We start from the raw sequence: 11,876 nt of genomic DNA, 5'->3' as shown, positions 1-11,876 counted from the left end.
TCCTGGGTCACACGGTGGGGAAATACAAAGCCAAGCTCAGCCTTCGTGTCCTCCTGGGTCACACGGTGGGGAAATACAAAGCCAAGCTCAGCCTTCGTGTCCTCCTGGGTCACACGGTGGGGAAATACAAAGCCAAGCTCAGCCTTCGTGTCCTCCTGGGTCACACGGAGGGGAAATACAAAGCCAAGCTCAGCCTTCATGTCCTCCTGGGTCACACGGTGGGGAAATACAAAGCCAAGCTCAGCCTTCGTGTCCTCCTGGGTCACACGGTGGGGAAATACAAAGCCCAGCTCAGCCTTCGTGTCCTCCTGGGTCACACGGTGGGGAAATACAAAGCCAAGCTCAGCCTTCGTGTCCTCCTGGGTCACACGGTGGGGAAATACAAAGCCAAGCTCAGCCTTCGTGTCCTCCTGGGTCACACGGTGGGGAAATACAAAGCCAAGCTCAGCCTTCGTGTCCTCCTGGGTCACACGGAGGGGAAATACAAAGCCAAGCTCAGCCTTCATGTCCTCCTGGGTCACACGGTGGGGAAATACAAAGCCAAGCTCAGCCTTCGTGTCCTCCTGGGTCACACGGTGGGGAAATACAAAGCCCAGCTCAGCCTTCGTGTCCTCCTGGGTCACACGGTGGGGAAATACAAAGCCAAGCTCAGCCTTCGTGTCCTCCTGGGTCACACGGTGGGGAAATACAAAGCCAAGCTCAGCCTTCGTGTCCTCCTGGGTCACACGGTGGGGAAATACAAAGCCAAGCTCAGCCTTCGTGTCCTCCTGGGTCACACGGAGGGGAAATACAAAGCCAAGCTCAGCCTTCATGTCCTCCTGGGTCACACGGTGGGGAAATACAAAGCCAAGCTCAGCCTTCTTGTCCTCCTGGGTCACACGGTGGGGAAATACAAAGCCAAGCTCAGCCTTCGTGTCCTCCTGGGTCACACGGTGGGGACATACAAAGCCCAGCTCAGCCTTCGTGTCCTCCTGGGTCACACGGGGGGAAATACAAAGCCAAGCTCAGCCTTCGTGTCCTCCTGGGTCACACGGTGGGGAAATACAAAGCCAAGCTCAGCCTTCGTGTCCTCCTGGGTCAAACGGTGGGGGAAATACAAAGCCAAGCTCAGCCTTCATGTCCTCCTGGGTCACACGGTGGGGAAATACAAAGCCAAGCTCAGCCTTCGTGTCCGTCCTCGTGGGTTTGTTCGTAGGTGTAAAGACAGTAACAGTATCAAGCTATGAACTGCATTTTTACTCATCTCCTTTTTGATCAACCTTTTAGTGTTTAGTGAAGTTTATAGTTTGGTGAAGTTTTTTGCACACAATGAAAAACGTCCTAATAAGTTGGATAAGTTAGCGAGAATGAGGCGGGCGAATTGGGCGTCTCATCGTCAATCAGCAATCTGAGGGGCACATTTCATCACTGAGAACTTCCACGGCTATCAACAATGGAAGGAGGACTTTGCTTCTCAAAGTGGATTCTGTCCATACCATAAACGTGGCTTCCAAAGCGTCTCAAACAGCCAGCAGAATGGAGTATTACCACGGTATATGGAGTATTATCACGGCCTTCAGTGAGCATGGAAGTGAACCGGGTGAGGGGTATGATCTTTGTACGTCTGTAACTTTCTCACACATCATTATTCACGGTTCATCCATGATTCTCCATAACCATGGTAGTATCCACATTCACGTAGAAGTGTTAGGAAACACATATCTATTCTTCTTTACAATAAAAGTGTTTACAATACCATTCATTTCTATTGGGCACAAAATGATCTGAAACACAACCAAAGCAAATTGCGAAAGCATCCAACACGTTTGTAGAGACACAAGCTTGATGTAGTCATTGCGTGCTAGGAATATGGGAACAAATACGCAACTTTTGACTACTTTAATACACTTATAAATACATTTGTCCAAATGCTTTTGTTTCCTAAAATGGGGGGACTATGTAGAAAAAGTGCTGTAATTTCTAAACAGTTTGATATGGATGAAAACCCTAAAGATGACAGTCTGCACTTTAACCTTATAGACATTGTATCATTTCTAATTCAACGTGCTGGAGAACAGAGCCAAAACAACAAACAATGTGTCGCTGTCCAAATACTTCTGGACCTCACTGTCCAGTAACGAAGTCGTCCTGAATACATCTGACCTGTTTTCCACCCTGGTCATGGGCCTATAGTCATTTCAAAATACGCAGAATTGCAGGAAATTATGTTTAAAACAGTAAAAAATACAAATAAAAGTTTTAAAACAGAGACAGACAAAGTATTAGATATTAGTCCTTTCCACTCCTGGTGATTTCTGCACTGTCATCTGCTTTGGTAATGTTGGCCTCAGATTCTAAAAAGCAGGAAGGGATTGGGGTGAAGGTGCAATCTGTGTAAAGTATGTCAGCACAACTCAGCAGCCAATCACATAATCCGTTGTTCACTTCTGTTCCAGTACAGTAAGTTCCAACACACACCCTTATCTCTGCAAACATCTGCATCACACACACACACTCAGTCAGGCAGGCAACAGAGACAGAGAGCAACACAGAGAGAAGGAAAACACTAAAGATAGGTAGGTGGGTTAAAGAAGAAACAACAACAACGAAGATTAAGTATGTAAACACGGTTATGTGAGCTATTGGATCACTCCAATGTGGTATCCTTCCATGCCGCAGGATACATTCTGAGTAAGGATTTTCAGGTTAGTCCAGGAGTCAATTCCGATTTAATTAGAAATTCCATTTCAATTCTTGAATTCACTTCTGAAGTGGAGAATTTTTTTTAATTCAATTTTGTATTTTTTTTCAGTTATGGAATTTGACTTGAATTGAAATTAGATTTTTTTTAATTTGGAAGTGAATTATAATTTAAAAAACATTTGATCTTTGATTTAATATTTTACATTTCCCAGTTAATGGAATTAATGCACAGTAGTATCAATAGTATCAAAATGTTCTGTGGGATTTGTAACCTAATAATCTACGCTCTTAGAAAAAATGGTTCCAAAAGGGTTCTTCGGCTGTTCCCGTAGGGTAACCCTTTTTGGTTACAGGTAGAACTATTTTGGGTTCCATGTAGAACCCTGGGGAAAGGGTTCTACATGGAACCCAACAGGGTTCTACCTGGAACCAAAAATGGTTCTTCACAGGGTTCTCCTATGGGGACAACCGGAGAACCCTTTTAGGTTCTAGATAGGAATACATTCTTAGAAAAAAGGTACTATCTTTCCAGTATAGCTACTGTAGGCTGTCTGAACAGTGACATGATGAGCTTGAAAGCCTGAGGGAATTCAATTTTAATTTGTGGAATTGTTGTGGATAATATTGAATTGGGAATTCAATTATTGGAATTTACCAAACACTGGAATTTTGAGGAATTTAATTATCTCCAAATTAAAAAACTGACCTGAATTTTGAATTGAATTTAATGTAATTTACAGGGAGAGAGAATTGAATTAGAATTGAATTTGTAGGATTGACCACAACCATGGTACTGCGGCTGCCCCCCTTAAATAGCTGCAGTCGCACCACTTCCACCTCGTGTCCTTATTCGAGGCGCAGTAGATCACTGACAAAAAGGATTGGAGTAATCCAATACCTCCCATAACCATGGTTACATACTGTACGTAGCCTTTGTTAAGTAGCACTATATTGGATCACTCCAATATGGTATCACAGTATCAGATTTATCAGTGAACTAGTCTTTCATCAGACAAAGACCAAAGTCCAGTCCGGACTGAGCTCAGAGCAGTCATGGTTGCTGTGTCCCTCCGCCCCTTCCCAGGGAAGCAGATACAACACCATGAACAGCCCTCCTGACCACATAGATGGGGTCAACATGTGCTAGACAGCACCGAACTGGCCGAGGCGCAAATGTCCAAGAGGGGAACTCTGAGCAGGGCCCACAAGGTAGTAACTCCTCCAAAAGAATGCACCACCACAGCAAAAGGCCGGCCAGCCGAAATGCTGCAGTAACAACATGAGAGTCTGTTCAGGTAGGCCCTGGCCCAGAACTCTCTCACCCTAGCAAACGAAAGCCGATAAAACCTTTTGCATTGGCTGCGTCTGTGAAATTAAGAGTCCATTGCCCCAGCCGAGCACAGCACGCTGGGGGAAGCCCCTAGTTAACCAGCGACAGTGCGAGAAGTGTATGTGGACAACTGTAATGGCCGGTTCACACGTCACTCAGACAGAACCATTGTCCAGAACGAGGGGTTAGGATGGAGGTTGACACTCCTTTCATCTGAACCCATTCAGAAATATTCAGTCAACCAGGGCTTCAACACCAGAAGACCCTGAGACATAGGCACCAGAACTGATGAGGTACCGGCAATGGAATTGGAGTTCGTAGCCCCCCAGCAATGTATTCAGTACCCATGGGAGCACCACCTGCCTCTCTCAGTTTGCTCTGTGGGACCGTGAGAGGCTGCCAAGGCCGGCGGCAAGAACGTCAAATCAAATGAAAGTGTATTGGCCACATACACAGTTTAGAAGATGTTATAGCGGGTGCAGAAAAATGCTGTAGGACAGGGAGAAAGCACATGAAGACTAAATTAGCCTAGCTATCTGGCTAGCTAACATAGCTAGCTATCTTGGCCAACTAGCTTCTCAAGGTTTGATGGAGTCAAGACAGGTACTTCATAATCATATTGGATGATAAACAACCTAGCTATGACAAGCTAGAAGTTAGTCTACTAGCGCAAGTCCGTTCGGTTGGTTACTGCCTCTCCCTCCCTCCTTCTTGCTCCTGTTTCACTTGCTCACAGTACACTCACTACAAGGCCCCTCCTCTTCCTCGCAAGGCCCCTCCTCCGCCTGCTCTCCCTCACGCTGTATCAGCTCTGGTGAATAAAGTAGCTTACAAATGGACTTTTCTGCTGCTTCCCTCACTCTGATCTGACCACGTCTATACGGAACTGGTCGTCCTCGGGTCCTTTCGGAACAGGTCTCTTGTCTACATTGAAAAATCTATTTTTGCATATTTGGCCGGGTGGGAAAGCCCAAGGTCATTTCGGAACAGGTCTCTTGTCTACATTGAAAAATCTATTTTTGCATATTTGGCCGGGTGGGAAAGCCCAAGGTCATTTCGGAACGGGTCCAACCTTGTAGACCTCTACTTGAGGCCCAACATAACAATCCCTGTCACGAAAGACAATGCCAGGAACATCGTGAATGATGTCACAGAAACTGGACTTGGGCCAAAAATAGGATGCTTTTTAAAACTTTTATTAACTGCTAAAATTAACTACAGTACCGTTTGGAATTTCATTTTTCCGCTGTTTCATACCCAAAACTGAACCGAGACGCCAAATTTGCAATACGTACCGAACCGTGGGTTTAGCGAACCGTTAAACCCCTAGTAAATACTTTATATTAGCTATGTCAAGAGTCCAGTGTATAAACACACCGTGTGTATACACACTAACATAAAATGCAATGTAAAGTAGTAATTATATTAGAATGATAACATGTCAAGAGTCCAGTGTATAAACACACAGTGTGTATACACACTAACATAAAATGCAATGTAAAGTAGTAATTATATTAGAATGATAACATGTCAAGAGTCCAGTGTATAAATACACAGTGTGTATAAACACTAACATAAAATGCAATGTAAAGTAGTAATTATATTAGAATGACAACATGTCAAAGGTCCAGTGTATAAACACACAGTGTGTATACACACTAACATAAAATGCAATGTAAAGTAGTAATTATATTAGAATGATAACATGTCAAAGGTCCAGTATATAAACACACAGTGTGTATACACACTAACATAAAATGCAATGTAAAGTAGTAATTATATTAGAATGATAACATGTCAAGAGTCCAGTATATAAACACACAGTGTGTATACACACTAACATAAAATGCAATGTAAAGTAGTAATTATATTAGAATGACAACATGTCAAAGGTCCAGCGTATAAATACACAGTGTGAAAACAGTATAAAAGGAGGTGTCCAGTGTTTAATGTCTCTATGCAGGGGACGGCAGCATTGGCCGGGTGTGTTTCAGATTGACTGCTGGGCTCCGCCTTCAGAGACGCAGGCCGCTGCCTGTGGACAGAGACACCTTGCCTTTCTCACAGCGAAACACCATACTGGACATGGTAGTTTCTCTCTGTGCAACACCGGCAGTGTAATAGAGCTGTATGTGAGTTTGTAAGGGAAAAGAGGATGGGGTTGGAGGGGGACAACAGAGCACCCAGATGGAGAGGCTAGCTAGCTGCTCCAAGCTATTGAATAGCTGTGGGTATACGTCTGGCCTATACACTAAGACACAGCTCTTACCTAGCAAATCGTCTCAGGAATGCGCAGAGAAAGAGAAGAGGTGGAAGTAGCACCGCTGCAGCTATTTAAGGGGGGCAACATAACCCGGTGCAGAGGACTAATCAGAAAATTCTTACTCTGAATGTATCCTGCCGCGCAGAAGGATACAATATTGGAGTGATGCAATATAGTACTACATAAGAAGAAGAACATTAACAAGAGACGTTGTTGTTTGTTTTGCAGGCTGGAACAATGGAGATGTGTAGTAGCGTGGTGTTGGGAGGCCTGGTGTTGTTGCTTCTACTGTGGTTGTTCAGGCTGAGGAGACAGAGACATGTCCATCTACCCCCAGGACCCTGTGCCCTGCCGCTGCTAGGCAACCTGCATCAGATTGACAAACAGGCCCCCTTCAAGACACTCACCAAGTGGGGTGGTGTGTATGGGCCAGTGATGACAGTGTATCTTGGGCCCCAGCGAGCCGTGGTGCTGGTGGGGTACGGGGCAGTCAAAGAGGCTCTGGTGGACCAGGCTGAGGATTTCACAGGACGAGCTCCTATCCCCTTCCTGGTCCTTGTTACCAGGGGATACGGCCTGGCCATCAGTAATGGGGAGCGTTGGCGCCAGCTGCGTCGTTTCACCCTGACCACGCTGAGAGACTTTGGGATGGGTCGTAAGAGGATGGAGGAGTGGGTACAGGAGGAGAGCCAACACCTCATAGACAGTCTAGGCGCCACTAAAGCCGTGCCCTTTGATCCTCATCCATTCCTGAGTCGCACCGTGTCCAACGTCATCTGCTCCCTGGTGTTCGGCCAGCGCTCGGCTATGAAGATGACAACTTTCTGCACTTGCTCAACATCCTCTCAGCTGTACTGCGCTTTGGAAGCAGCCCCTGTGGACAGCTGTACAACATCTTCCCCTGGCTGATGGAACAACTGCCTGGTCGGCAGCAAGTCGTTTTTCGCCAGATGGACGAGTTGAGAGGCTTTGTGATGAAAAAGATCCACGAGCACCAGGAGACCATTGACCCAGGCAACCCTAGAGACTTCACAGACTGCTTCCTCACCAGACTCAACCAGGAGAAGGATGTGTCCTCCTCTGAGTTCCATTACGAGAATCTGGTGTCCACAGTGTTGGACCTCTTCCTTGCAGGAACAGAGACCACCAGCACCACTCTAAGATATGCCTTCATGCTGCTCCTCAAATACCCCGACATTCAGGAGCACGTTCAGCAGGAGATTGACACAGTGATTGGCCGACAGCGCGTCCCTCAGATGGAGGACAGGAAGTCCCTCCCCTTCACAGAAGCCGTCATCCACGAGATGCAGCGCTTCCTGGACATCGCCCCATTGAACCTCCCGCACTATGCCACCAAGAATATCTCATTCAGAGGGTACACTATCCCTCAGGGCACCGTGATCCTTCCAATGCTGCACTCTGTTCTGAGAGACCAGGACCACTGGGCCACGCCCACAACCTTCAATCCCAATCACTTCCTTGATCAGAACGGAAACTTCCAAAAGAACCCCGCCTTCTTGGTTTTCTCTGCAGGTAAGCGTGCCTGTGTGGGAGAGTCTCTGGCTCGTATGGAGATCTTTCTGTTCCTGGTGTCTCTGCTGCAACATTTCTCCTTCTCCTGCCCTGGAGGACCTGACAGCATTGACCTCAGCCCAGAGTTCAGCAGTTTCACTAACGTGCCGCGTCACTACCAGCTCATCGCTACACCCCGCTGACCAGGAGGGGAATTGCAGCCGAACTACAGGAGGAGTACCCAGGAGGAGGAGTAGAGATGAGGGAGGTAGGGACAGCACAGGAGGTTGGTTCCCATATGTCTGATGCCATTTCATAAGCTTGTTCCAGCCATTATTATGATGAGCCGTTCTCCCCTCAGCAGCCTCCACTGAGGGACGGGTGTCTGTTCTTTTGTTTGTTTTTCATGACAATGTGATGCTTTGTGATACTTTGTGATGTGTGTTCTTTAACAACGAATGATTGGAGATTTTTCTCGTCAGTATAGGTGGATCAGGAGAAACTCAGGGTCCTGGGAGTGAAGTCCTCTTTGTCCTTGTCTTGTCGTGTCCCGTGTATATATATATTTACATATTTTCTTCGCATATCTTTATATATTTTTTTTTTCAGTAAAAATCTCAACTTCAAAACACTCTCCTGCAACCCACCTCACCAAGAAAAAAAAAAGTATTATTCAACTCAAATCTGAAATCCACAAAGAAGCTAGCGTCAGTTTACTGGCTAACGTTAGTATTCAGCTAACCACGGTTGGTGGTCATCAGCTGTCCTTTAGCCTGAAAAGTTATCGTCAGTTTTGTACAACGCGACTCAGACCAGAGCCTACCGGACCTATTTTCTCTCCATATCCCCAGATTTCTACCGCAAGCTCTGGACATTTACACCTGGATCTTGCAGCTAGCTAGCTGCTATCCGAGTGACTATTGCCTATGTCAGTCCTGGAGCAAACATCAATTATTCCGGAGCTAGCCAGCTAAAGAGTTCCATCAGCCACTCCTGGGCTACAATCACCTATCCGGACCGGTTTTACTGCCGACGCGGAGCCCCACCGGGCCTTCACGACTGGACTAGCGACATCAAACATCTCCAATCCAAATCTACAATTGGCTTCCTATTTCGTAACAAAGCATCCTTCACTCATGCTGCCAAACATACCCTCGTAAAACTGACCATCCTACCGATCCTCGACTTCGGCGATGTCATTTACAAAATAGCCTCCAATGCCCTACTCAATAAATTGGATGCAGTCTATCACAGGGCCATCCGTTTTGTCACCAAAGCCCCATATACTACCCACCACTGCGACCTGTACGCTCTCGTTGGCTGGCTCTCGCTTTATACTCATCGCCTAACCCATTGGCTCCAGGTCATCTACAAGACCCTGCTAGGTAAAGTCCCCCCTTATCTCAGCTCGCTGGTCACCTTAGCAGCACCCACCTGCAGGTATATCTCTCTGGTCACCCCCAAAACCAATTATTCCTTTTGCCGCCTTTCCTTCCAGTTCTCTGCTGCCAATGACTGGAACGAACTACAAAAATCTCAGAAACTGGAAACACTTATCTCCCTCACTAGCTTTAAGCACCAGCTATCAGAGCAGCTCACAGATTACAGCACCTGTACATAGCCCATCTATAATTTTGCCCAAACAACTACCTCTTCCCCTACTGTATTTATTTATTTTGCTCCTATGCACCCTGTGCTTCTACACCTGCATTGCTTGCTGTTTGGGGTTTTAGGCTGGGTTTCTGTACAGCACTTTGAGATATCAGCTGATGTAAGAAGGGCTATAAAAATACAATTTGATACATTTTGATTTGATTATTTCTACTTTGCACATTCTTCCACTGCAAATCTACCATTCCAGTTTTTTACTTGCTATATTGTATTTACTTCGCCACCATGGCCTTTTTTTTGCCTTTACCTCCCTTATCTCACCTCATTTGCTCACATCGTATATAGACTTATGTTTCTACTGTATTATTGACTGTATGTCTGTTTTACTCCATGTGTAACTCTGTGTAGCTGTATGTGTCGAACTGCTTTGCTTTATCTTGGCCAGGTCGCAGTTGTAAATGAGAACTTGTTCTCAACTTGCCTACCTGGTTAAATAAAGGTGAAACAAAATAGTGCTGAGCGATTAGTGCTTTTTGAGGTCAGTTCGGTTTCATAATTATTTTTTTTAAATCACAGTAAAAAAATGTTTTAACATTAAATATAGTATGCGGGTTGAATGCTGTAACACAGGATAAAACCATGAATAAAAGTCCCATGATGGTAGTGATGCCCATTACTGCTGATTCCTTATTAACCATCATGGATTCACAGTACCTCACTTTAATAACATATTTCAGTTGTTGTGTCTATTACATTTGTTTTATTTGATGACTTTATTATTTCATTCCAAGTCATCATCTCATCTGTACAGAGCTGCTGTCTATGCTGTCTGACAAAATCACTATTTTAGTAGTTCTTTTAAAGTAAATAAGGCAAACTTTTATGACTGCTGAACACCAATGATCAATCACTTAGATCATGTATATTCGGGTAGAGATACAGTATACGTATCACAACTTCTGGATGTCCTTTGAGTGGTGGACCATTCTTGATACACTAGGGAAACTGTTGAGCATGAAAAACCCAGCAGCTTTGCAGTTCTTTACACGAAGCAATGCGCCGGACCCCTATTATCATACCCCGTTCAAAGGCACTTGAATATTTTGTCTTGCCTGGTGCTGTGGCATGAAATGTTGTCAGACGGTTATTGTCAAGCAAAAGACTGCCGGTCTCACGGTAGTTGACAGTTCATTAACATAAACAAGTTGATGTGTGCCTTCGGAACATCCGTATTTAAAAAGTCTAATAAATCAATTTATTATACACCATCACAATAAATCCATGATTTATTTTAGTCAGGTCTAAAAAGACATTATGATCCGAGTAAAAAGTATTCCAGAAGAACAGAATCTGAGTTGCTCTTCTGTATGTTATGTGGCTAGGCTCCATGCCATAGGCTGTAGGCTTGTTCATTTAACTGACAACATATGCTTAGAAGTCCCATGCCATTATTGTATATATGATTTAATAGTTAGAAGAATAGAATGTAACTTAGCTGAATAAAATAGAAATGATATTTTCCCCATTCCGGAGTGAGTGTGCATATGAAGTGGCTGTGTCGAGCATAAAAGTGAACATTTGAAACAGGTCCTATTCATTAGATTTAGAGTTACTTGGCAACTTTAGCTGTGAATGATACAAACCTTAGAATGTCTTAGAAATCAAAACATATATTGGCTGCATGTATTGAATATAGGCTATTGATGATCTGAGAAAGTCACAAAAATAAAGCTTGTGCTCCATTCCTTACCTCAGGCTGTTCTCTCATCAAGTCATCATATTTATACCCAGCAGACGATTCTCAATTGAAACTTGTCTTTACTGAGATGTCAAATTAGTTTAGATTTAGAATGTCCCATTATCAAATGGGCGGGAACAGGAACAGGGGAAAAATACATGTCATCCATATGCACTTCAATAGTGAATGGAGGCTGTGCACTCGCAACGTTTAGTCTTTCAATGATGCCAGAAAACCTACTTGGGTTTTATAGCAGAGCTGTGCTTCATGTGATATTCTGCCCAAACTCTGTATGCCATGGCCTCTCTAACCCCGTTCCTGCAGCTACCCAGTGCTTACATTTGGAAACCTAGTGAAAACTCTTCAGGAACATTGATAGTAACATGTTTTTGCAATTAAACATTTTTCACTAAATTGTTGACAGCCCCTTTACATGCTTGAGAAAGGAATGAAGGAGAGAGAGGAGGAGATGGAAACGCACGATGGTGAGATATTCTGTATAGCTAAAGGTAATGTCACCCAATTAATTAGGAAAAACACAAATAAAATCACTATTATTAGGCTATTCCAAATCATACAAAAATGCTGATGCTGCACAATCAATGAACCAACAGCATCACCAACAGCATCACTTAAGGCTTATGTGTTCACTACCAGACTCATAATAGAAATGTTGGAGCGTAGCATAATGTAACCAGTACATACAGTATGCATAATGATACAGTCCACACTCAAAGGCC

At 44.5% G+C, this 11,876-nt stretch overlaps 1 pseudogene; it reads left to right on the top strand.

The window, feature by feature from the left end:
• Positions 1 to 2,479: 2,479 nt before the first annotated feature.
• On the top strand, positions 2,480 to 9,956 carry LOC135520950 (cytochrome P450 2F3-like; annotated as a pseudogene).
• Positions 9,957 to 11,876: the final 1,920 nt, after the last annotated feature.

The sequence above is a fragment of the Oncorhynchus masou genome, chromosome 29 (assembly GCF_036934945.1).
Source record: "Oncorhynchus masou masou isolate Uvic2021 chromosome 29, UVic_Omas_1.1, whole genome shotgun sequence".
In the NCBI taxonomy this organism is placed as follows: domain Eukaryota; kingdom Metazoa; phylum Chordata; class Actinopteri; order Salmoniformes; family Salmonidae; genus Oncorhynchus; species Oncorhynchus masou.
This window is presented reverse-complemented; position numbering and strand designations above follow the sequence as displayed.